Source organism: Sus scrofa, chromosome 6 (genome assembly GCF_054392235.1).
Source record: "Sus scrofa isolate SSC_HxYL_T2T_F1_AM1 chromosome 6, Sscrofa_HxYL_maternal_Yorkshire_Landrace_v2.0, whole genome shotgun sequence".
Classification (NCBI taxonomy): Eukaryota; Metazoa; Chordata; class Mammalia; order Artiodactyla; family Suidae; genus Sus; species Sus scrofa.
In genome coordinates, this window is record NC_139388.1 from 89,884,861 (window position 1) to 89,910,293 (window position 25,433).

General features: G+C 41.4%; 1 protein-coding gene and 1 pseudogene across 1 annotated transcript in view; one reads left to right on the plus strand and one right to left on the minus strand.

The window, feature by feature from the left end:
• The window catches only part of PHACTR4 (phosphatase and actin regulator 4), a 118,782-nt gene that overhangs the window by 17,862 nt on the left and 75,487 nt on the right, over positions 1 to 25,433 (plus strand). The window lies entirely within an intron of this gene.
• LOC100739811 (general transcription factor IIE subunit 1 pseudogene) lies at positions 10,002 to 14,300 on the minus strand (annotated as a pseudogene).

Below are 25,433 nucleotides of genomic sequence, written 5' to 3' on the forward strand. Positions count from 1 at the left end.
TAACCCACTGAGCAAGGACAGGGACCGAACCCACAACCTCATGGTTCCTAGTCGGATTCGTTAACCACTGCGCCACGACGGGAACTCCATGTTTGTAGACTTTTTGATGATGTCTGTGTGGACTGGTGTGAGGTGGTACCTCACTGTAATTTTTATTTTCATTTCTCTAATAATTAACAATGATGAGCATGTTTGCAGGTGCCTGTTGGCTGCCTGTCTGTCTTCTTTGGAGAAATGTCTATTTAGGTCTTCTGTTCATTTAAAAATAATTTTTTTTTTTTTTGTCTTTTTAGAGCTTCATCTGCAGCATATGGAAGTTCCCAGGCTAGGGGAGACGCTGGCCTATACTACAGCCACAGCAGTGTCATATCTGAGCCACGTCTGCGGCCTGCACTGCAGCTCATGGCAATGCCAGATCCTTAACCCACTGAGCTGGGTCAGGGATCCAACCTGAATCCTTATGGATACTAGTTGGGTTTGTTACCACTGAGCCACAGCAGGAACTCCCTAAAAATAATTTTTAATTGTGAAGGAAATATGTAATAAAAATTTGGATAGTCCGTAAGTACATAAAATTAAAAAAGCCTTTATCGATCTACTGACTGACTTATTCTCACTCCTGTCCCCTCCAGACTCCCACTAAGAAAGAGTTGATTAACTGTTTTGGTGAGGAGCCTCATAATCCTACCTTTCATTGTATAACTTGTTTCTTTTTTTCATTCAATAGTATATTGAGCATATCCTTTTGTGTCATAACATAGTAGATATCCTTCACTCCTTTGAATGTTTGCATAGTACCCAAGCCACAGTTGTGACCTATACCACAGCTGTGGCATCGCTGGTTCCTTTAACCCACTGTGCTGGGCCAGGGATCCAACCTGCATCCTGGCTTTGCAGAGATGCCACTGATCCCCTCGCACCACAGTGGGAACTCCACAGTGTGATATTTTGATGTATGTATACATTGTGAAACCATCAATTTAGGTAACATCCATCACCTCACATAGTTAACATGTGTGTGTTTTGAGGACACTTGATATCTACTCTGCATATTTCAAGTATACCATATTAATTGTGGTCATCATCCTATACATTAGGTTTCCAGAACTTACTCCTGTTATACCCTTTGATCAGTGTCTTTCATTTTTATTTCTTCAGTGAATTCCCTTTCATCAGTTCCCATTTATCTGTTCATGTATCTTAATCACATAACTATTTTAAAAGGTCAAGTTGACAACAAATATGAATTTCGTTTCTTTACATTTTTAGTTTGGGGATAAAATTACTTCTGGAGATTTTAAAAACAGGTTTTTTTTTTTTTTTGCTTTTTTTTTGTATGGAAGTTTCCAGGCCAGGGGTCGAATCAGAGCTACAGCTGCCGGCCTATGCCATAGCCACAGCCTAAGCAGTGTCATATCTGAGCCACATCTGTGACCTCCACCACAGCTCATGGCAACACCAGCTCCTTAACCTGAGCGAGGCCAGGGATCAAACCCACATCCTCATGCATACTAGTTGGGTTCGTTTTCTCTGAGCCATAATTGGAACTCCCATAAGTTTTCATCATAATTAATGTTTACTGCCACATTTATTTTTTTAAAAAGACTTGATATGTTATTTTGCTGAATACTTAGCTTTTAAAAGTATGTTTTGTTCTGGAGGATTTTCTCAAAATGACATATATATGATGCCAGGGAGAAATAGTACTACTTTTTTCTGGGTGTAGATTTTGTCATGGTTAATGATGATGAATTGCCCTTGCTTATATCTGTCCTTAATAACTCACTGATGATATTTCCTGAGACTATTTCATTTATCAGTGAGCCACACCTGTCTTAAAGCTGATTCGTATTGCTTAGTGGTGACAGAAGGACTGTGTTTAACTAGGAGGAGGAGGTCACAGTTTTTCTTGAAAGGGGAAATTAGTCCTGTTTTTATGTCTTTACTCTTAAGTAATATGTTAGATGTTCATTATTTGTGCTTAAAATTAAGTAAACTTGGAGTTCCCGTTGTGGCTCATCGGGTTACAAACCTGACCAGTATCTATGAGGATATGGGTTCAATCCCTGACCTCTCTCAGTGGTTTAAGAATCCAGCCTTGCCATGAGCTGTCACGTAGGTTACAGACACGGCTCAGATCTGGTGTGTTGCAGTGGCTGTGGCACGGGCTAGCAGCAGCAGCTCAGATTTGACCCCTAGCCTGGGAACTTCCATATGCCACAAGTACTGCTCTAAAAAAGAAAAAAGAAAAAACTAAGTAAACTTTTCTTAAGTGTAACTGTTATTGACATGGGCCATTAAAAGATATTTGTAGGAGTTCCCATCGTGGCGCAGTGGTTAACGAATCCGACTAGGAACCATGAGGTTGCGGGTTCGGTCCCTGCCCTTGCTCAGTGGGTTAACGATCTGGCGTTGCCGTGAGCTGTGGTGTAGGTTGCAGACACGGCTCGGATCCCGCGTTGCTGTGGCTCTGGCGTAGGCTAGTGGCTACAGCTCCAATTCGACCCCTAGCCTGGGAACCTCCATATGCCGCGGGAGCGGCCCAAAGAAATTGCAAAAAAAAGACAAAAAAAAAAAAAAAAAAAAAAAAAAAAAAAGATATTTGTAAAACCTCTTTTACCGAGAATGTGATTGTAAATCTATTTATGTTTCATTTTTCTTATAAGGCAAAAACAAATGAAGTTCTTCACGAACTGATTCTTTCTATTTGTAGCTGCCAAATTTTTTTTTTTTTGGCCACGCCTATAGCCTGTATAAGTTCCTTGGCCAGGGATCCAACCCATGCCAGAGCAGTAACTGAGCCACAGTAGTGACAGCGTTGGATCCTTAACCTGCTGATCCACCAGGGAATTCCAGTAGCTATCAAATTTCTATGTGGAATACTAACAAAAATAGTAGCAAAGAAAATTATTTTAAAGAACTAGAAGTTTTCCAGTTTCCAGTCAAGAAGGTAGATTCTCTGTTGACAGATAATAAAAGTACATATAGATTATAGTGTAACTCCTTATGTTAAGGTAGTAGCATCTGTCTGAACAATTGTAGATCACTCTAGAAGAGCAGATGATACACTATTTGTTTCCTAATTTTATTTAATTAATGATGTGCTTTTCAGTCAGGTTCAAGGAATAAATGGAAGTAATGCTTTAATTGTCCCATCTCCGCCAATGTAAATTGGTTTCATGATCTTGATAATCTTTTTAGGTATTATGTATTTTGATCAAGCTTACACTCATGACAGCTAAAATTTGCTTTGCATTTTGTTTTGGAACTAAAATCAGGAGGTAGGGTGAGCTTTAGCATTACCTAGAAGTTCAGCTCTATTTCTCATGTGGTTAAAAAAAAAAAAGAGGAACCCTTGTCTTTGCTACCTGTATCTCATGATTAGACATGTACTGTATTAATACCTGTTCTCAACATCACTAATTATTAGAGAAATGCAAGTCAAAACTATGAGGTACTACCTCACACTAGTTAGAGTGGCCATAATTAATAAGTCAACACATAACAAATGCTGGAGAGGATGTGGAGAAAAGGGAACCCTCCTACACTGTTGGTAGGAATGTAAATTGGTACAACCACTATGGAAAACAGTATGGAAATACCTCAGAACTAAATGTAGAACTACCACATGACCCAACAGTCTCACTCCTAGGCATATATCCAGACAAAAATTTCCTTGAAAAAAATACATGCACCTGTATGTTCATTGCAGCACTATTCATAATAAGCCAAGACATGAAACAACCTAAATGCCCATTGACAGATGAATGGATTAGGAAGATGCGGTACATATATATATTGAATACTACTCAACCATAAAAAGGACAAAATAATGCCATTTGCAGCAACGTGGCTGAAACTAGGGACCCTCATACTGAAGTGAAGTCAGAGAAAGACACCATATGATATCACTTATATGTGGAGTCTAAAATATGGCACAAATGATCCATCTACGAAACAGAAAAGATCATAGACATGTAGGACAGACTCGGTGTTTGCAGCGGGGGGTTGGGGGGCAAGAGGGCGGGGAGGGATTGGGATGGATTGGGAGTCTGGGGTTAGATGAAAACTCTTGCATTTAGAGTGGACAGGCAACAGATCCTGCTGTATAGCACAGGGAACTGTATATCTAATCACTTGTGGTAGAACATGATAGAGGATAATGTGAGAAAAAGAAAAGTTACATATATATATATATATATACACATATATATATATATATATATGAATGGGTCACTTTGCTGTACAGCAGAAATTGACAGAACATAGTAAATCAATCATAATAAAAAATTTTTTATTTTTTTTATTGCTAGATTTTTTAAAAAATTTTCCCACTGTACAGCAAGGGGGTCAGGTTATCCTTACATGTATACATTACAATTACATTTTTTCCCCATAATAAAAAATTAAGGGGAGTTCCCGTCGTGGCGCAGTGGTCAACGAATCCGACTAGGAACCATGAGGTTGCGGGTTCGGTCCCTGCCCTTGCTCAGTGGGTTAACGATCCGGCGTTGCCGTGAGCTGTGGTGTAGGTTGCAGACGCGGCTCGGATCCCGCGTTGCTGTGGCTCTGGCGTAGGCCGGTGGCTACAGCTCCGATTGAACCCCTAGCCTGGGAACCTCCATATGCCGCGGGAGCGGCCCAAGAAATAGCAACAACAACAACAAAAAGACAAAAGACACAAAAAAAAAAAATAAAAAAAAAATACCTATTTGTTAACATGATCATCTTTTTTCCTTGCCGAGGCCAGCTCAGCAGGATGGGGCTGAAGAACAGGGTGCTGTGGAAGTTAAGGAAAAAAGTTAACGTAAAACAAGACACAGACATTTATCTTACGTAAAGGTGGGAACCGGGGGACTCAAGGTCTCTGGGACCAAGAGCCCTGCCTCAAGAAACCACAAGCTTTTATTGTGCTCTTTAGATGCGATCAAGTGAGGAGTGGCTATGGGTGGATGATATAGGGTTTGTTTACTATTATATAAGTTCTTTTACTATTTTAAAAGCCACTTAGCTGGTAAAAGGTTAAGCTCTTACTCTGACCTCTAGGCACATAACAGTTCTTAAGTCATTTACCAGCACTGTGACTGTTTTTCAAGCATGAAGATGGGATAAAGTAAGGCAAGAAGATGAGATAAAGAAGGACAGATGGAGTTTTTCAAAGAAACATGTCTGACATTTCCTCTACCAGTATTGCTTTTTTAAGGGTGAAGACCATAAACTTACTCATATTTTTGTATTATCTGGCATGATACTTGACATGTAATTGACTCAGTAGCCCTTTGCCTAGCTGAACAGTTATTAACTACTGTGTACTGTTTACTGTTTTTATTTTTTAACAAACATTTCATGATATTCTCACAACTCTGAGGACAGGTATTATTAATTGCACTGGAAGTCAAAAGGACAAGGAGATTAAATTTTGCAATATTATCTTTTTGACCAAAATGACTAGTTTTGTGTGAGTGATTGATATTTGAAACTAACTTGTGCTGATTTGTTCAGTGGAAAACAATCTTGAGTTCTCTTAGCCATCTACCCAGTAAATTTTTTTGTTCTTTAGTTTTTGCTTGAGTAATTATATTTTCCCATTGCACTTTCTTTGGGAGGAAGAAAGTTACCTTGTGGAACACAGGTCAGTGTTATGGAAGTGGCATAGAAAGAAACAGAAAAGGCAGAAGGGTTAGTGGTTAGGATTTGGCACTTTGACTGCTGCAGCCCAGGTTCAGTCCCTAGTCTGGGAACTGAGATCTCATATCAAGCTGCTGCACATTACAGCAAATGCCCTGCTAATGTTTTTTTTATTTATTTTATTTTCCCACTGTACAGCAAGGGGATCAAGTTATCCTTACATGTATACATTACATTTACATTTTTTTCCCCACCCTTTGTTCTGTTGCAACATGAGTATCTAGACATAGTTCTCAATGCTACACATGGCAATGTTTCATTCTTTTTTATGGCTGAATAATATCCCTCTGTGTGTCTGTGTGTGTGTACACATCACATTTCCTTCATTCATCCGTTGATGAGCACTTAGGTTGCTTCTGTATCTTGGCTATTGTAAATAACGTCACAGTGAACATAGGGGTGCATATATCTTTTCTAATAAGTGTTTTCATTTTCTTCAGATAAATACCCAGGAATAGGAATTGCTAGATCATAGGTAGTTCTTTTTTTTTTTTTTTTTTTTTTTTTTTTTTTGGCTGTGCTCAAGGCATAAAGAAGTTCCTAGGCCAGGGATAAAACTTGCACCACAATAACAATCCAAGCCACTGCAGTGACAATGCCAGATCCTTAACTGGCTGTACAAGAAAATTCCTGGTAGTTCTATTTTAAAATTTTTGAGGAATCACCATACTGTTTTCCATAGTGGCTACATCTATTTACATTCCCACCAATAGTGCATAAGAACTTCCTTTTCTTTATATCCTTGCCAGCACTTATTTCTTGTCTTTCTAAACATAGCCATTCTTCTAACATGTGTGAGGTAATATTGTGGTTTTAATTTTCATTTCCTTGTTGATTAGTGATATTGAGTGTCTTTTCATGTGCTTGTTGGCCGTCTGTATGTCTTCCTTGGAAAAATATCTATTAAAAAAAAAAAAAAAAGGAGTTCCCGTCGTGGCGCAGTGGTTAACCAATCCGACTAGGAACCATGAGGTTGCGGGTTCGGTCCCTGCCCTTGCTCAGTGTGTTAACGATCCGGCGTTGCCGTGAGCTGTGGTGTAGGTTGCAGACACGGCTCGGATCCCGCGTTGCTGTGGCTCTGGCATAGGCCGGTGGCTACAGCTCCGATTCAACCCCTAGCCTGGGAACCTCCATATGCCGCGGGAGCGGCCCAAGAAATAGCAACAACAACAACAAAAAGACAAAAAAAAAAAAAAATAAGGAAAAATATCTATTGTGATCCTTTGCCCATTTTTTAATCAGTTTTTTTTTCTTTTGATGTTGAGTTGTATGAGTGTTGTGTATATTTTGTGTGTTAACCTCTTATCACCTATATCATTTGCAAATATTTTCCCTTGTTCAGTAGGCAACCTTTTTGCAAATATTTTCCCTTGTTTGTAGGCAGCCTATTTTCCCTTGGGAATAATCAACTGTTATATGCTGCTTCCTACTGGAATGGCCTCTGGTTTTGTTGATAGTTTCCTTTGGGTGTAGAAGCTTTTTAGTTTGATGTAGTTCCATTTGTTTATTTTTGCTTTTATTTCCCTCGCTTGGGGAGATACATCCAAAGCATAATACTAAGACTGATGTTAAAGAGTGTACTGCTCACAGAACTAGAACAAACAATCCAAACATTTATATGGAACAACAAAAGACCCAGAATCGCCAAAGCAATCCTGAGAAACAAAAACCAAGCAGGAAGCATAACTCTCCCAGACTTCAAGAAATACTACAAAGCCACAGTCATCAAAACAGTGTGGTACTGGTTATCAAAACAGACAGACAGACCAATGGAACAGAATAGAGAATCCGGAAATAAACCCTGACACCTATGGTCAATTAATCTTTGACAAGGGAGGCAAGAACATAAAATGGGAAAAAGAAAGTCTATTCAGCAAGCATTGCTGGGAAACCTGGACAGCTGCATGCAAAGCAATGAAACTAGAACACACCCTCACACCATGCACAAAAATAAACTCCAAATGGCTGAAAGGCTTAAATATACGACAGGACACCATCAAACTCCTAGAAGAAAACATAGGCAAAACACTCTCTGACATCAACATTATGAATATTTTCTCAGGTCAGTCTCCCAAAGCAATAGAAACTAGAGCAAAAATAAACCCATGGGACCTCATCAAACTGAAAAGCTTTTGCACAGCAAAGGAAACCCAAAAGAAAACAAAAAGACAATTTACAGAATGGGAGAAAACAGTTTCAAATGATGCAACTGACAAGGGCTTAATCTCTAGAATATATAAACAACTCATACAACCCAACAGCAAAAAAGCCAATCAATCAATGGAAAAATGGGCAAAAGACCTGAATAGACATTTCTCCAAAGAAGATATACAGATGGCCAACAAACACATGAAAAAATGCTCAACATCATTGATTATAAGAGAAATGCAAATTAAAACTACCATGAGATATCACCTCACACCAGTCAGAATGGCCATCATTAATAAATCCACAAATAACAAGTGCTGGAGGGGCTGTGGAGAAAAGGGAACCCTCCTGCACTGCTGGTGGGAATGTAAACTGGTACAGCCACTATGGAGAACAGTTTGGAGATAGCTTAGAAATCTAAACATAGAACTTCCATATGACCCCGCAATCCCACTCTTGGGCATCTATTTGGACAAAACTCTCCTTAAAAGAGACACGTGCACCCGCATGTTCATTGCAGCACTATTCACAATAGCCAGGACACGGAAACAACCCAAATGTCCATCGACAGACGATTGGATTCGGAAGATGTGGTATATATACACAATGGAATACTACTCAGCCATAAAAAAGAATGACATAATGCCATTTGCAGCAACATGGATGGAACTAGAGAATCTCATACTGAGTGAAATGAGCCAGAAAGACAAAGACAAATACCATATGATATCACTTATAACTGGAATCTAATATCCAGCACAAATGAACATCTCCTTAGAAAAGAAAATCATGGACTTGGAGAAGAGACTTGTGGTTGCCTGATGGGAGGGGGAGGGAGTGGGAGGGATCGGGAGCTTGGGCTTATCAGACACAACTTAGAATAGATTTACAAGGAGATCCTGCTGAATAGCATTGAGAACTTTGTCTAGATACTCATGTTGCAACAGAAGAAAGGGTGGGGGAAAAACTGTAATTGTAATGTATACATGTAAGGATAACCTGACCCCCTTGCTGTACAGTGGGAAAATAAAAAAAATTAAAAAAAAAAAAAAAAGAGTGTACTGCCTGGGTTTTCTTCCAGAAGTTTTATGATTTCAAGTCTTACATTTAAGTCTAATCTGTTTTGAATTTATTTTTGTGCGTGATGTGAGAAAGTAGTCCAGTTTGATTCTTTCACATATAGCTGTCCAGTTTTCCCAACACTATTTATTGAAGAAGCTGTCTTTTCACCATTGTATATTCTTGCCTCCTTTGATGTAGATTAATTGCCCACATAAGTGTGGGTTCGTTTCTGAGCTCTCAATTCTGTTCTGTTGATGTACGTGTCTGTTTTTTCTGCCAGTGCCATACTGCTTTGATTAGCTTTGTAGTACAGTTTGAAATGAGGGAGTGATATCTTTGTTCTTCTTTCTCAAGATTATTTTGGCTATTCTGGGTCTTTTGTTTTCTGTACAAAATTTAAAAAAAAATTTTTTCAGTATGAAATAGATTTATTGTAATATTCAGTCAGTAGTACAACCCAGGTGAATAAAACATTATACAAGGCTCAGATGTTCTAAAATCTGTCTTAGTTTTACACATGTACTATAAAATGATAAATACTTAAAAATTACAATGCAAGGGAAAATATTACAAAAAATACAATTGTTGTAGACCCTTGTATGAAAGATCTTTAAATTTCTGTCTTAGGGAATAATACCATGCTACATATCAGAATCAAAAATAAACTATTTTACTTGAGGTTACAATGCTTTGCAGTATACCGGAAGCACTCTAAAATACCATGCCTGGCAAAAATCAAAAGAGTGATGAAGAAGGTCTTCAATGATGTTGAGAGGAACAAAAAAAGAGAGGGGAATAATCAACTGTCATATGCTGATTCCTACTGGAATGGCCTCTTTCAACAATTTATGAAAGAATGGAAAAAGCAGGGTACTAGTCTCAGTTTTATATAAGCATTTCCAAATCAGCACAAACTCAGGCAGTTCTAAAAGGTTCTGTCCCAGTGCTCTTCACTCTTCAACCCTTTACATGGACCCTTTAGCCTAAGTGCATGTTTTTTCTCTCATTTCTTCCTAAGGGCTTACCAATCACACTTTCTGTTTTCTATTCTCCGACATACAAACCAAAAGGCATTTAACAAACTGATAGAATCTATCAGTAAGTCACGTCTAAGGACACAAATTTTCGTTTAGATAACATTAAGAGGTTTAGACAGAGCCGTCCCTCTTCCACACACACTGCCACCTCCCCTTAAGCATTGACTCCATCCTCAATTGTGAGGCAATATGAAACTTTAAGATTTTTTTTTTCCTTCATCAATGATTTGCCTGTTGACAAGCTGCTTGGTTGGTAGCAGTATCAGGAGCTGTTTGGAATGCTTGGTCAGAATAGATTAAAAGAAGGTGATCAGTGAATTGCTGTAACTTATCATAGTGGGCTTCTACAGGCAGGTAGGAAGAGTTTATAGGCTTCACACATTTATTCCAGAAGGGAAAAAATGTGTCTTAAAAAGGAAAGGGAAAAGATTAGATAAGAAAAATACAGCAAAATATTAACACTGTAGTAATAGGGAAGGAAATGCTTATAGCCAGCCTACCTTGTGGGGAAGTTTCTGGCGTAAAAATCAAACTTTCTCTCCCATTATTCTTTGTGCGCGATTAAAAGCTGCTTTACATCAGGAGGGGTAGAAAGCCACTTAAACAGTTTTCTTCAAAGGTAGGGAATTTTTTTTTTTTTTTTTTTTTTTTTGAAATGAGCATTAGAGAAAGGAGGAAAAGGTAGGGAAAGCTCATTCAAAGAGGTCCTCAGGAGTTCCCGTCGTGGCGCAGTGGTTAACGAATCCGACTAGGAACCATGAGGTTGCGGGTTCGATCCCTGCCCTTGCTCAGTGGGTTAAGGATCCGGCGTTGCCGTGAGCTGTGGTGTAGGTTGCAGACGCGGCTCGGATCCCGCGTTGCTGTGGCTCTGGCGTAGGCCGGTGGCTACAGCTCCGATTCGACCCCTAGCCTGGGAACCTCCATATGCCGCGGGAGCGGTCCAAGAAATAGCAACAATAACAACAACAACAACAAAAAAAAAGACAAAAAAAAAAAAAAAAAAAAAAAAAAAAAAACAAAGAGGTCCTCAAACATGCGTTGTCCCATTGCTATATATGCTTCCTTCTCTGGTGTCATCTGGGCCACCAGCTCTGGCTTCTGGCTCACTTCACTGTAGGAGAATGGACAGCCAGCCACCATGACAATTGGGTCATCTGCTGCTTCCTCAAATTCATCATCCTCTTCATCCTCTTCCACATGATGTGCAGCCACAACTGCTGGGCAGGGTGGGGAGTCATCATCTGAATCACTGGTCTGGTCTCAGTCTCAGAGTCACTACCATTGGCAGTGGTCGCAGGAGCAGCCGCCCCCACTGAGCCTGCTGTGGCAGAGGGGGTCTTCCTCTCATGAATGAGCAGTGCTCACATGACTTCCTCATTATAGTCTGTCCCTACATGGCCTTCCTCGCGCTGCTGAAATGAGTCTATATCGATGCTACCTTCCTTCATCTTTTCAGAGGTATATGCCCCTTGGACAGTGCTCTCTCTTAGCCACATAGGTCTCTCTTTGGCAGATTTCCCCACCAGTGAGGCTCGGTGAAGATCCTCTTGGTCATCCATGTTAATGACAACATTCTGAGTGTATAAGTCTTCATAAGAGGGGCCCTTGGTGGCCCATGCTTCCTGATGGTGCCCACCTGCCAGGCCAGCAGCTCCAGCAGTAGTTGCTACACGGGTTCTGGCTCAAGTATTTCATAGGCCAAGTTCGTATCCTCTGTCTCCTGAAGTAAAGCATAAATGGGCTCAGTTTGTTCACTAAACCTTGCCAGAAGTGTGCGTGCATATTTTTTGGGCATTACTTATTCATCTTCTTCTACCTCTGTATGGCAAAAAGTACAGCAAAAAGTTCCAAAGTAAATCCTGGAACACTTCCACTACAGCTTCCCTCTGCACCTCAACTGCCGGCTTAAACGAGCCATGCCCTGTTTTCTGTACAAGTTCTAGAATTACTTGTTCCAGTTCTGAGAAAAATGCCATATATGTATATATTTTAATTTTATTTATTTATTTATATATTTTGCTTTTTAGGGCTATACCTGCAGCGTATGAAAGTTCCTAGACTAGGAGTCAAGTTGGAGCTACAGTTGCCAGCCTAAACGACAGCAAAAGCAACACAGGATTCCAGCTGTGTCTGTGACCTACACCACAGCTTATGGCAATGCCATATCTCCAACTCACTGAGCGCAGCCAGGGATTGAACCAGCATCCTCATGGACACTGGTCGGATTCCAGTCCTTGAGCATGGCATATCTTTCCATCTGTTTGTGTTGTCTTCAGTTAGCTTTCCAAGTACAGGTTTTTTGCCTCCTTAGATTTACTCCTAGGTATTTTATTCTTTTTGATGTGATTGTAAATGGGATTGTTTTCTTAATTTCTCTTTCTGGTAGTTCTTTTTTTGTTGGTTTTTTTTTGGGGGGAGGGGGTCTTTTGGCCACACCTGCTGTAACCAGAGCCACAGCAGTGACAATACCAGGTCCTTAACCTGCTGAGCCTTAGTGGAACTCCTGATAGTTCATTGTTAGTATAAAGAAATACAACAGATTTCTGTGTATTAATTTTGTATACAAATTCAACTTTATTGAATTCATTGGTGAGTTCTAATACTTTTTTGGTGTGTCTTTAGGACTTTCTGTGTGTAGTATCTTGCCATCTACAAACAAGGACAGTTTTATTTATTCCTTTCCAATTTGGATTCCTTTTATTTTTCTTTTTGGCCATACCCACAGTATATGAAGCTCCTGAGCCAGGGATCAAATTCACGCCACAGCTGTGACTTGTACTGCAGTTGTGACAAGCCTGGATCCTTGACTCACTCTGCCAGGCTGGGGATCAAATCCATACCTCTGCAGTAACCTGAGCCATTGCAGTCGGATCCTTAACCCACTGTACCACAGCAGGGACTCCAGATTCCTTTTATTTTTGTTTCCTGTCTGTTTGCTGTGCCTAGAACTTCAAATACTATGTTGAATAAAAGTGGCAAGAGTGGGCTGCCTTGTCTTGTTCCTGATCTTAAAGGAAATGTTTCCACTTTTTCCACTGTTGAGTATGTTTTTTGCTATGGGCTTGTCAAAACTGGCCTTTATTATGTTGAGGTATGTTCCTCTATATCCACTTTATGGATGTTGAATTTTGTCAGAAACTTTTTCTCCATCTATTAAGATGGTATGATTTTTATTCTTCAGTTTGTTAGTGTGGTGTATCACATTGATTGATTTGCAGATATTGAAACATCCTGCATCCCTGGGATAAATCCCAGTTGATCAGGTGTTGTGATCCTTTTGTGATCTTTTTTTTTTCTTTTTTTTTTTTTTAATGGCTGCCCTGCGGCATATGGAGTTCCCAGGCCAGGGATCAGATCCCAGCTGGAGTGGTGACCTACACCACAGCTGTGATAACACCTTATCCTTTAACTCACTGTGCTGGGCCAGGGATCAAACCTGCATCCTAGTGCTGCAGAGATGCTGCCCATCCCATTGTGCCACAATGGGAACTCCTGTGGTCCTTTTAATATATTGTTGAATTTGGTTTGCTAATGTTCTTTTTGAGAATTTTTGCATCTATGTTCCATAGCACTCTTGGCCTGTAATTTTCTTTGGTGATATCTTTGTCTGGTTTTGATACCAGGTGATGCTGGCCTGATAGAATGAGTTCAAAAGGATTTCTTCCTCTGCAGCTTCTTGGAATAGTTTGAGAAAGGTTGGTATTAACTCTTCTCTAAATATTTGGTAGAGTTCACCTGTGAAGCTTTATGGGCTTTTATTTGTTGGGAATTTTTGTTTTTGTTTTTTTGGCTGCATCCACAGCATGTGGAAGTACCCAGGCCAGGGATTGAATCTGAGCTGCAGCTGCAGCTTACACCACAGCTGTATTAACACTGGATTCTTAACCCACTGTGCCAGGCCAGGGATCAAACCCAATCCATTGCAGAGACAACACCAGATCCTTTTTTTTTTTTTTTGTCTTTTTGTCTTTTTGCCTTTTCTAGGGCCGCACTAGCGGCATATGGAGGTTCCCAGGCTAGGGGTCCAATCAGAGCTGTAGCCGCCAGCCTACGCCAGAGCCACAGCAATGCCAGATACGAGCCGTGTCTGTGACCCACACCACAGCTCACAGCAACGCCAGATCCTTAATCCACTGAGCAAGGCCAGGGATTGAACCTACAACCTCATGGTTCCTAGTCGGATTCGTTAACCACCTAGCCACGACAGGAACTCCAACACCAGATCCTTAATCTGCTTTGCAACAGCAGGAACTCCAGGAGTTTTTTGGGGTTTTTTTATTACTGGCTCAGTTTCATTATCTCTTCATATTTTCTATTTCTTTCAGATACTGTCTTGGGAGATGGTACATCTTTTACGTTGTCCATTATGGTATATAATTGTTTTTGGTTATCTCTTATTGCCCTAGTTATTGAAGACAGGTGAGGAACGGGTTGCACTAGGGAAGCAAGAGTTTGGTTTTTAAAACATAACATATTTGAGAGATTTATTAGATTTCTAAATGAAAATATTGTGTAGACCGTGGATAACCAGTCTGAAGTTCAAGGGGAGAGATTCAGTCTCGAAATATGAATTTGGGAGTCATCAGTGTATATATGGTATTTAAAGCTATAGAAGTGGATGAGATGACTAGTCAGGGTTCATATTTGGGGTGTTTACTGCATCTCTAGGAGGATTTAGAAATTTAGGGGTCGGGAGTTCCCGTCGTGGCGCAGTGGTTAACGAATCTGACTAGGAACCATGAGGTTTCGGGTTCGGTCCCTGCCCTTGCTCAGTGGGTTAACGATCCGGCGTTGCTGTGAGCTGTGGTGTAGGTCACAGACGCAGCTCGGATCCTGCGTTGCTGTGGCTCTGGCGTAGGCTGGCAGCTACAGGTCCGATTAGACCCCTAGCCTGGGAACCTCCATATGCTGCGGGAGCGGCTCAAGAAATGGCAAAAAAAAAAAAAAAAAAGAAAAAGAAATTTAGGGGTCTGGTTTTGGGTGTCATAATAGCTGAGGAGGCTATGGGTACTTAATGTTCTAGGGTAAAGGATATTAATTGAGAATCGCTAAATGTTCTGCACTGCATGGTACAATACTCAATCAAGAAGTACCCCAGCGGAAATGCCAGTGGTGTTTTAGGGTAGGTGGGAATGAAGATAGTAAAGAGATGAGATTCAAGGGCCAGATCTGGGGCTCTGCAACATTTAGAGGTCAAGAAGAAGAGAAGGTTTCTGCAAGACACTGCTGTAGTTGAAGTAGGAAGAAAACAAAGACTTTTAAGAGTTGCCTAGACCCCAGTTTAGGGAACACTTAGCAATAGTAGAGCTGCTGTACATAGATTAGAGGGGAATAAGTCCAGAGGCAGTGAAACTACTTTGGATTCTATTGTGTCTTCAGACAATCAAGGTAAAGAGATGGATGTGAGATGTGTTTTGAAAATATTTCATATAATGTGAAGAATGAGATTGGTTTGAGCAACTAGGTGGGTGGTGGTAAGCTATTTGTTATTGAGCACTTGCAGTTTTCCTAAGCACCATTCTAGATGGTAGAGATATAGCAGAGAACAAAAATAGGCAAAAATACTTGTCCTGAGCTTATATTTTAGTGAGAGGAGATGATAAACATAATTTTATAAGTAAACATATGTAGAAGATAAGTGCTCTTTGCAATACACATGGGAAAAGAGATAAAGCAGGGATAGAATTAGGGTGATGCTGGTGATTGTGATTTACAATAGAATGGTAAAAGGAGGCTTCACTGAGAAGGTGACATTTGCAAGCACTGAGTCCTTAGTGATAGACCACCAGAGGAGGCAACAGTTGAGCAAAGAGCTAAAGGGATTTAGAAATGAATATCTGGAGAATGACCATTCCAGGCAGAGTGAATAGCAAGTGTAAAGTCCCTGAGCATGCCTGGCAGATACAAGGAACAGCCGGGAGGTTCACCTGCCTGAAGTTTAGTGAGGGTGGGAGAGTGTAATTGAATACAGTGGGGGTATGTGAGCATGGCCACAGGGCCTTGTAAGCTATTGAAAGTACTTTGGCTTTTATCCTGAGCTTTTGAGAGAGATCTGGACTCAGCATATGTGTACAGGTTTGGGCATCTTCTGCACATGTGTGGTTGTAGAAGCCATGGGAATATTTTTATCTTGCACCACAGACATTTCATTTAGATAGAAACACAAAGTAGTCTCATCTTCTGCGAAGGAAGACTGACTACACAGGATTCTTTCAGCAAGGTACCTTTCTGTTTGTGATTCTCCAAGGACAGTGGCGTTTGTTTTATTTATTTATTTATTTATTGTCTTTTTAAGGCCACACCCACATCATATGGAAGTTCCCAGTCTAGGGGTCTAATTGAAGCTATAGCTGCCTGCCTACACCACAGCCACAGCAATGCAGGATCCGAGCTGTGTTTGCAACTTACACCACAGCTCATGGCAACACCAGATCCTTAACCCACTGAGTGAGGCCAGGGATTGAACCCACGTCCTCATGGATATAGTCAGGTTCATTACTGCCGAGCCATAAAAGGACCTTCCTCTTTTTTTTTTAAATACAATTTCTATCTCTGGTTGATATTCTCTATTTGATAAGGCATCATACTCATTCTTTAATTCTTTAGACATAACTCCCTTTAGTTTTTTGAAACATTTCTAATAGTTTATTTATTATAGTCTTTATCTGTTACTCCAACATCTAGACTTCCTCAGGTACAGGGGTTTTTTCGTTTGTCTTTTTCCTTTTTGGCCACACCCACAGTATATGGAAGTTCCTGGGCCAGGGATTAAATCCGAGCTGCATCTGTGATCTGTGGCCTGTGCCACAGCTGCGGCAACACTACAGAGTCTATCCAGATCATTAACCCACAGCAGGAATCCCTTTTTTTTTACTCCCAGTACAGATTTACCAATTGCCTCCCTCCCCCCATCCCCTGCCTTGTATGCACTATACTATCCTATTTATCTCTGTGTTTCATAATTTCTCTTTGAAAAATGAGCATTTAAAATAATTTGGTAGGTCTGCAAATCAGATTTCACTCCTTCCTATGGGTTTCATGTGCTGTTTATTTAGTGATTTTCCTGTACTAAATCTGTAGAGCCTGTTTTCTTTGTTTTGTATAGCCATTGAAGTCTCTGTTTCATTGACTTGGTGGTTAGCTAATGATTAGACAGAGATTTCCTTAAATGTCTTGAACCAGTAAGTTTTCCAGCCTTTGCCAAGGGAACTCTGTGTATATTGGAGTATGTACATCAGTGTTCCTGCAGGCTGTTTACAGCCTTAGTCTTCACTTTCTGCTTGCATAGAACCTCAAGGTCAGCCAGAACTGTGAGATTAGGGCCTTCTCAAGCCTTTCCCAGAGACTGCAAATGCATATGTCCTTCTAGATATCCAGGAATAGCTCAGAGCTTTCCAAAGCCACTTATAGCCATCTCATTCCTGAACTTTCACATTTTTTGGTCAGTGGCCTTTTAGCCCCAACTGGTATCACTGCTTTAGGCAGTTGGGATGTTAAACAATTGCCGCTGGTTATTTTTTGGAAAATGCACTAAGGATAGGGCTGTTTATGCAAAGCAAGCTTTAGGTCAGGTCAAATAAAGTAACTCTGAAAAAGGAACTTCTTGGTGCTATCAGATCAAATAGTAACAGTTTTCTGGGCATGGGGCTTTTAGGGAGGTCCGCATTTGTTTTTCCCCTTCCAGTGGCTCAAGGCTGCTGGTTAAAGCTAAGGTCATGAGGTTCTTAATTTTCATTGCTGCCACAAATCTGAGGGAGGAGAGAGAAATGGGAATCAGGCAAATTAAAATGCTAAAAAGCTCACTATTCTTACCAAGATTCAGCCATTTTTCTTTCTTTTTTTTTTTTCTTTTCTTTCTATAGTGGCCCTTGTGGCACATGGAAGCTCCCAGGCCAGGGGTTGAATTGGAGCCATAGTTGAGGCCCACACCACAGGCGTAGCAGTACTGGATCTGAGCCACATCTGTGAGCTATGCCAACCTTGCAGCAATACCGGATCCTCAACTAGAACCCACATAGTCACAGAAACAATGCTGGGTCTTTAACTCTCTGAGCCACACTGGGAACTCCCCATCTTTTAAAAAAAAAAAAATTGTAGTAAAACACTCATAATATAAAGTTTATCATTTTAACATTTTTAAGAGTACAGTTCAGTGCCATTAAGTGCATTCACACTGTTGTGCAACTGTTACTACCATCCATTTACAGAACTTTTTCATCTCCCCAAACTGAAACTCTACCTGTTAAACAATAACTCCCCGTTTCCCCCTTCCCCCTGCCCCTGATAACCACCATTCTATTCTCTGCCTCCATAGATTTGACTACTAGGGTACTTCATGTAAATGGGATCATACAACGTTTATCCTTTTGTGGCTGACTTATTTCACTTAGCATAATATATCCAGAGTTGTCCATGTTGTAGTATATGTCAGAATTTCATTTGTTAAGGATGAATAATATATGCTACATGTTATTTACCTTTTCATCTATCAGTGGTGTTTGGGTTGTTTCTACCTTTTGTCTATTTGTCAGTAATGCTGCTCTGAACATGAGTATACAAATATCTGTTTAATTTCCTGCTTTCATTTCTTTTGGGTATATACTCAGAAGTATACTTGCTGAATCATGTGGTAAATCTGTTTTTAATTTTAAAATTTTTTGGAGTTCCCATCGTGGTGCAGTGGTTAATGAATCCACCTAGGAACCATGCATGAGGTTGTGTGTTCCATCCCTGGTCTTGCTCAGTGTGTAAAAGATCCAGCATTGCCGTGAGCTGTAGTGTAGGTTGCAGATGTGGCTCGGATCCCTCGTTGCTGTGGCTCTGGCATAGGCCGGCGGCTACAGCTCCAATTCGACCCCTAGCCTGGGAACCTCCATATGCCTCAGGAGGCCCACTAAGCCAAGAAGGGAGCTCCTCATCTATTTCTTTATATATGTTGCGAGTGTAGCTGGAGGGCCTCTCTTCCTGAGGAATATTATAGAAGATGAAGATTACTTTACTCCTGCTGCTACAACTAATCTTATTTTACTTTATTTCCTGCTGCTACAGCTAGTCTCAGGGTTATATCTGATCATTGTTGCCTCCTTCCACTCTCTTTTTCAGATTCCCCTCATCCTCAGCTACCATCTATGCCAATCCCAATGTTTTTGCTTTGTGGTATGACCCAAACCCTCATTCCTGAGTGATCTTAACCACTGGTTACCATGCTTTCCTCTGGTTAGACTTTCCAGCTTGTCTGTTTTCAGTACTTTCAGTTTTGGGAAAGGGGATGTCATTAGGCACCCATATGGATCATCTGGGTTCAAAAATATATTTTCACTGTCTACAATTTGGTATGGAATAGCAACCCTCTTTCTGATAATAAAGATCAGTTACCCCTGCCAAGATGGTAATTCCTCTTCTTGTCTGATGATCCCTGGATACAAGAACTCCACAATGCCCAGGTGACAGCATAGCTTATAACTTGGGACTGTTATCTCCTGTGGAAGTGTTCCTCTTTTGGTGACTGAGATCTTTAACTCTGCAGAACTTAGAGTTGCGGGACTAGGAAACAAAAATTCTCCAGGTAGGTTTTTGGGATTGATAATAAACAGGGTATGCTGTTTCTACCTCCCCTATATCCCAGATCCATGTATTCTTCCTGTTTTGAAGACATAGTAGCTTGTAAAGATCTTTGATTTGAGATAGGTATTACACCATGGAAAATGATACTCTTTTGTCATAAAATACTACATCGAGTTGGTACTTAAGTTGTGCCTTCTTCAGGCCATTCCAGTGCTCTTAGCTTAGCAGCTTTTAGATGATGTTGTATATGATACCACCAGTAAATCCCATGGTCCTGTTCCCTCTCTTGCACTTTACTGCAGAACGGGTCTCTTGCATGAAATGATGTTATGTAGGATGATGCTTACTGGTAGATTAAACATTTCCTTAACTCTCATGTACTGTTCACTGCAGCCCTGAAGGCAGGAAAGGACATACCCAGAATATGTCCCTACTTCTTTCGAATAAATTGTTTTCCTTTTTAGGGTGGAAGGGGCCAAATATGAACAAGTTGCCATCCAAGGGCTGGTTGGTTTCCTTAAAAGATGTTGTCATATTGGAACTTAGTGTTTGTCTCTTGCGGCCATTTGGACTTTTGGTAGAATCAGTAGCTAAAGTATCCTTGATAAGTAGGAGTTCATACTGTTGTCTCTGCATAGAGTGTGTCTCTGCCACATGACTGTCTTCTTTCAGGTGCTCATTTCACCAGCACTGGGGAGGTCATGACAAAAGATGACCGACGTAAACTGATTGAGTCATTGTCTACTTGGTTGTTTAGCACCTCTTTCATGGTAGATGTTCTCTGATGACTGTTAACATATAAGACAAAGATCTTCCTTTTTTTTTTTTTTTTAATTTTTTGGGCCACACCATGGCGTATGGAAGTTCCCAGGCTAGGAGTCGAATCAGAGCTGCAGCTGCCAGCCTACACCACAACCACAGCAACACCGGATCCGAGCTGTGTCTGCAACCTATGCCACAGCTCCGGATCCTTAACCCACTGAGTGAGGCCAGGGATTGAACCTACAGCCTCATGGATATTGGTTGGGTTCATAACCTGCTGAACTGCAACAGAAACTCCTAAATTTCTTTATTTTTATTTTTTTGTCCTTAGGTCTGCACCCATGGCATATGGAGGTTCCAGGCTAGGGGGTCTAATTGGAACTGTGGCTGCCAGCGTACGCCGCAGCCACATCACCTCAGGATCCAAGCTGCGTCTTTGACCTACACCAAGGCTCACAGCAATGCCGGACTCTTAACCCACTGAGCAAGGCAGGGATCGAACCCATGTCCTCATGGATACTTGTCGGGTTCATTAACCACTGAGCCACGATGGGAACTCCCCTAAGTTGCTTTATTATAGTTGATTTACAGTGTTCTGTCAATTTTTCTGTACAGCAAAGTGAACCAATTATATATACATTCTTTTTCTCACATTGTCTTCCATCAAGTTCCATCACAAGTGATTGGGTGGGGAGTTCCCGTTGTGGTGCAGTGGTTAATGAATCCGACTAGGAACCATGAGGTTGTGGGTTGGATCCCTGGCGTTGCTCAGTGGGTTAAGGATCTGGCATTGCCGTGAGCTGTGGTGTAGGTTGCAGACACGGCTCAGATCCCGCGTTGCTTCAGCTGTGGTGTAGGCTGGCAGCTACAGCTCCGGTTAGACCCCTAGCCTGGGAACCTCCGTATGCCTCGGGAGCGGCCCTAGAAAAAGGCAAACAAACAAACAAAACAGAAAAAAAAACAAGTGATTGGATGTAGTTCTCTGTGTTATACAGTAAGCCTTTATTGCTTATCCACTCCAAATTCAATAGTTTGCATTTACTAACACCACACTCTCGGTTCATCCCACTTCGTCTCCCTCCCCCTTGGCAACCACAGGTCTGTTCTCTATGTCCATGAGTTTGTTTCTGTTCTGTAGATAGGTTCATTTGTGCCATATTTTAGATTCCACATAAAGATCTTCCAATGTTGTGTCTGGTCTTGTTTTCTCCCACGCACCTCTACCTAAGACTCTGCCTGAGACTTCCTTCCCCTAAGTTCCTAATCGTTCTCCTTTTATACCTCTGACCAACATGTTAGGGCATTTACCTGTGAGTCCACATATACTCTAACCTCAAACCAGTTCTTTGTCTACACAAAGTAAACAGACTGCCTAAAACTCTTCCAAGTGGGCGCTCTTTCACTGCCACTCTCTGAGTGAGTCTATAGTGCAGCCACTGTCCATTTTTGACTTGTACCCACCCATGCCATCTGTGAAGAAGGTGAGGGTTTTTTCCTTTGTCAGCTGGCTATGAGGGTCCTCTAATACAGCCAAAGGTATATGCTAAGGAAGGGGCACTTTGCAACAGTGGTAGATCATATGAGGGTTTGGGCCATCTGCTCATGCTTGTGACTTTTGGTCCTACTTGTGCTTCATACTGGATGTGTCACCTTCATCTTAATGCTAGATTGTTTCTGGGTCCACTCAACCTTACTTGGTATATCTCGTAGAACCTAGGTCATGGTGGATGATTCTAGATAAATGGTCACTTAGTATCCCATCTCCAGGTGTTTATCTGCTAGGACCCAGTAGCATGCCAGGGATTAGTTTCCACTGAAAATGGTGTGGCATTGCTCGAAACCCCCAGAGGTCTGTGTAGTGATTTCCCCCCCTGGGGTTTGCCATAGTACCATAGCATCTGCCAGATTGTTTGCCTCACTACCAAGACCTGCAGAGTCCTTTCCTGTTCTGGGCTACTCTAGAAACTGGCAACTTTTTGTGTCATCTGATGTAAAAGCCAGAGCTCTATTCTCAGATGTTATGCTTCCCTCTGAGGGGTTGCAAGGTGCAGTTGTTTCCCTGGATTCCTTTGCTTGAATGGCATGTTTTACTAAGACCCTGATTACTTGGGTTGCTGCGGAGGCACAGGTTCAATACCCGGCTTGGCGCAGTGGGTTAAGTATCTGGTGTTGCTGAGGCTGTGGCATGGGTTGCAGCTGAGGCTCAGATTTTATCCCTAGCCCAGGAACTTCCATATGCTACGTGGTAGCCAAAAAAGAAAAATATTTTTACTGATGAATGGGCACCTGAATCTTAGTAGCATTTCTCTCTTACCCTCTGGAGTTCATGTGTGCTGTCAAGGCCTTCAGTTTGGTATCCACTTCTTGTTCATTTGGCCCAGTTAGCATGATGCTATTAATATAGTAAGTCAGTGTGATATTCTGTAGGAAGTCCATATATCATAGGACTATATTATATGAGATGGTTGCAAAATTGACATGGTGCTGTAAATGTATGCTGTAATCAGTACCATGTGAATGTGAATTGTTTCTGATTCTACATTGTTGTAGGAATCAGAGAGAAAGGGTTGATTTGCTCTAGCAAAGATACCATATCTGGTTTAGCAGCTATTGTTGTGGCCTCTGTTAGATTGAGTTTGTGGTAATCTCCTAGCTCTCTCCAGGATTTGTCTGGTTTCTGCAGGGACCAGACTGGTAAACCCTGCATCCTCTAGGGGTGTAGCACTTATTTCTGCCATCTCCCCTCCTTTGTTTCCAGGATACAATATTGTTTTGTTTTGTATTTATTATCTTGAAAGGTGGGAGGTTTTAGAGACTTCCTTCCATTTGGCCTTCCACATTGTAATAACTGTTACTGCCTAGGCCAAGGACTTACCAACTTCTTCGTGTATCTGTTTTAATTGTTCATTGAAGGACCAGGGAAATGACCACCAGGAGAGGTGACATACCCATTTGGCCCATCGTGAACTGGATCTTGGCCAGGACTCAGTCTATTTCCTGGTCCTCAGTGGTCCATGATGACACTTCCAGACTCCAGGAGTAATGTCAACCTGTCCTCAAAACATTAGCATTCCTATTTATCCAGTTTACAGCTACATGAGTGAATGATCATAAAGACAGCTGATTACATAATGTTCGCTGAATACACCTGGCCTGGGAGTGGGCGAGAGAAATTGCCCACCAAAAGTACCAGGGCATTCCAAGCCCAAGCAAGGGGGAAAGATGGCCAGGTGAGGCAAGAGGAAGTAGGCAAGAAACCCCTCCTGGGAAAACAGGAGGTGGTGGACTGTGTGAGTTAAGGCTTCAAGCCCCCAGCACATGCTTCATGGTCCCCATAAGACTTCACTTATGAAATAGAAATTCATAGATAAAATTAAGAATTTTAAGACAGGAGTTCCCGTCGTGGCGCAGTGGTTAACGAATCCGACTAGGAACCATGAGGTTGCGGGTTCGGTCCCTGCCCTTGCTCAGTGGGTTAACGATCCGGCGTTGCCGTGAGCTGTGGTGTAGGTTGCAGACGCGGCTTGGATCCCGCGTTGCTGTGGCTCTGGCGTAGGCCGGTGGCTGCAGCTCCATTCAACCCCTAGCCTGGGAACCTCCATATGCCACGGGAGCGGCCCAAGAAATAGCAACAACAACAACAACAACAACAAAGACAAAAGACAAAAAAAAAAAAAAAAAAGAATTTTAAGACAGCACTTACAGAGCATTTATTAAGCTTTAAGTGCAGGGACTTTCTGAGTGTGGAGTCCGTGAGACCTATAGCACATGGGTCTATCAGAGCCATAGTTTTCTCAGAAAATTGTTATACTGGCTTTGGTGATGGAGATTCCTACTATCTCTTGGATTCCAATTTTTTTTTTTTAATTGAGGTGACCACCCTCAGCATCCTGATCTTCCATCTGTGATTTCTTCTGATGTTATAGATGGAAACTATTTTGCTTCTAGTGACATCACACTTTATTAACTATCTCCGTAAATGTGCATGTCAGATCCCTTTGCCTGCCACTCTGAAACTGCTGATCTTTATGGTAATTGTGTCTGTCTGGCTTCAAACATTAAGTACCATGGCCTAGTCTCCTTTGTTTTAGGGTCCTGTCATCACCATTGCTATCAGTGAGGTTGGTTTTATAACAAACTCTCCTATGGAGAACAACTTTTAAATTTCTTAATGATGCTGGTGCCCCTCTCACAAGCGCCTTCCTTGTGATATCCCCCTAGCCATTTCAAGAAACATAATACTTTGATGGGTCTTCTGACCACTTCATCAAGTTTCTTTCACTAAGTGAGCCTTTTAACCTTCCTCCTCTGTCTGCCACTGCAGTTTTGGCATTGCTATTTATCATGAGCCATGACTTTTCCACTTTTAGGAACCATCCTGGTGGTAAGTTCATATCATATTCTGCGGGTTTTGCCAGGGTGCTAAATCCTTTATCTTTGGAGAATGATCTGTAACCTTATGTTCTGGTCCTTATGTTTAAGCACCCTCAAAATTCAGTCGCATTTACTCTCCCCTGACCCCTACCCATGCATGCTGGCTAAGTCTTGCAGCTCCCTTGTGTTATAGTTTCTTCCTGACCTTATCAGGCACAGCACTGCTGGGCTGGGTAATTCTATGACCTTCTGCAAGTTAAAGCCTCCTACGGGAGAGGCATGGAGGTGGCAGATCCTGAGGGGACATTGTTTACTGAGTAGTGTAGGGAGGCCTCTGCATTATCTTCAAGTGAGAGGAGAGTACTAGTTCTTATAAGGATGATAAGCCACTTTTATAGTTGCAAGGAGTTAAGGGGCACTTTTGCATTTGAGATTTTGGAAGGGGCATCAACTCAGCTATATCCTTCTCATGTATTAGGGTCTCATTCTTTCCTAATCAGGACCTGGACATTGGCATAGTAGCATGCCTTCCTTAGCAACCTTCTTTGGTGCTAGTCTGCTCTGATGATTAATTCCTAAGCCTGGTCCCCAGCTTTTTCTATCCTCTTGCTGCCTTAAAAAAGAACCTCTTTGTCAATTACCCAGGAGGCCCTGTGGCTTTCATATTGACTTTCAATTGACTATTAATCACTCTTAGCTTTTTGTTAATTTTTTTCTAGAGCATCAGTTGAGTTTAGAGATAGTCATTCAATTCCATTTTTGTTATAGTTATTTCCCCCCTTACTCTTTGAGTGCCTC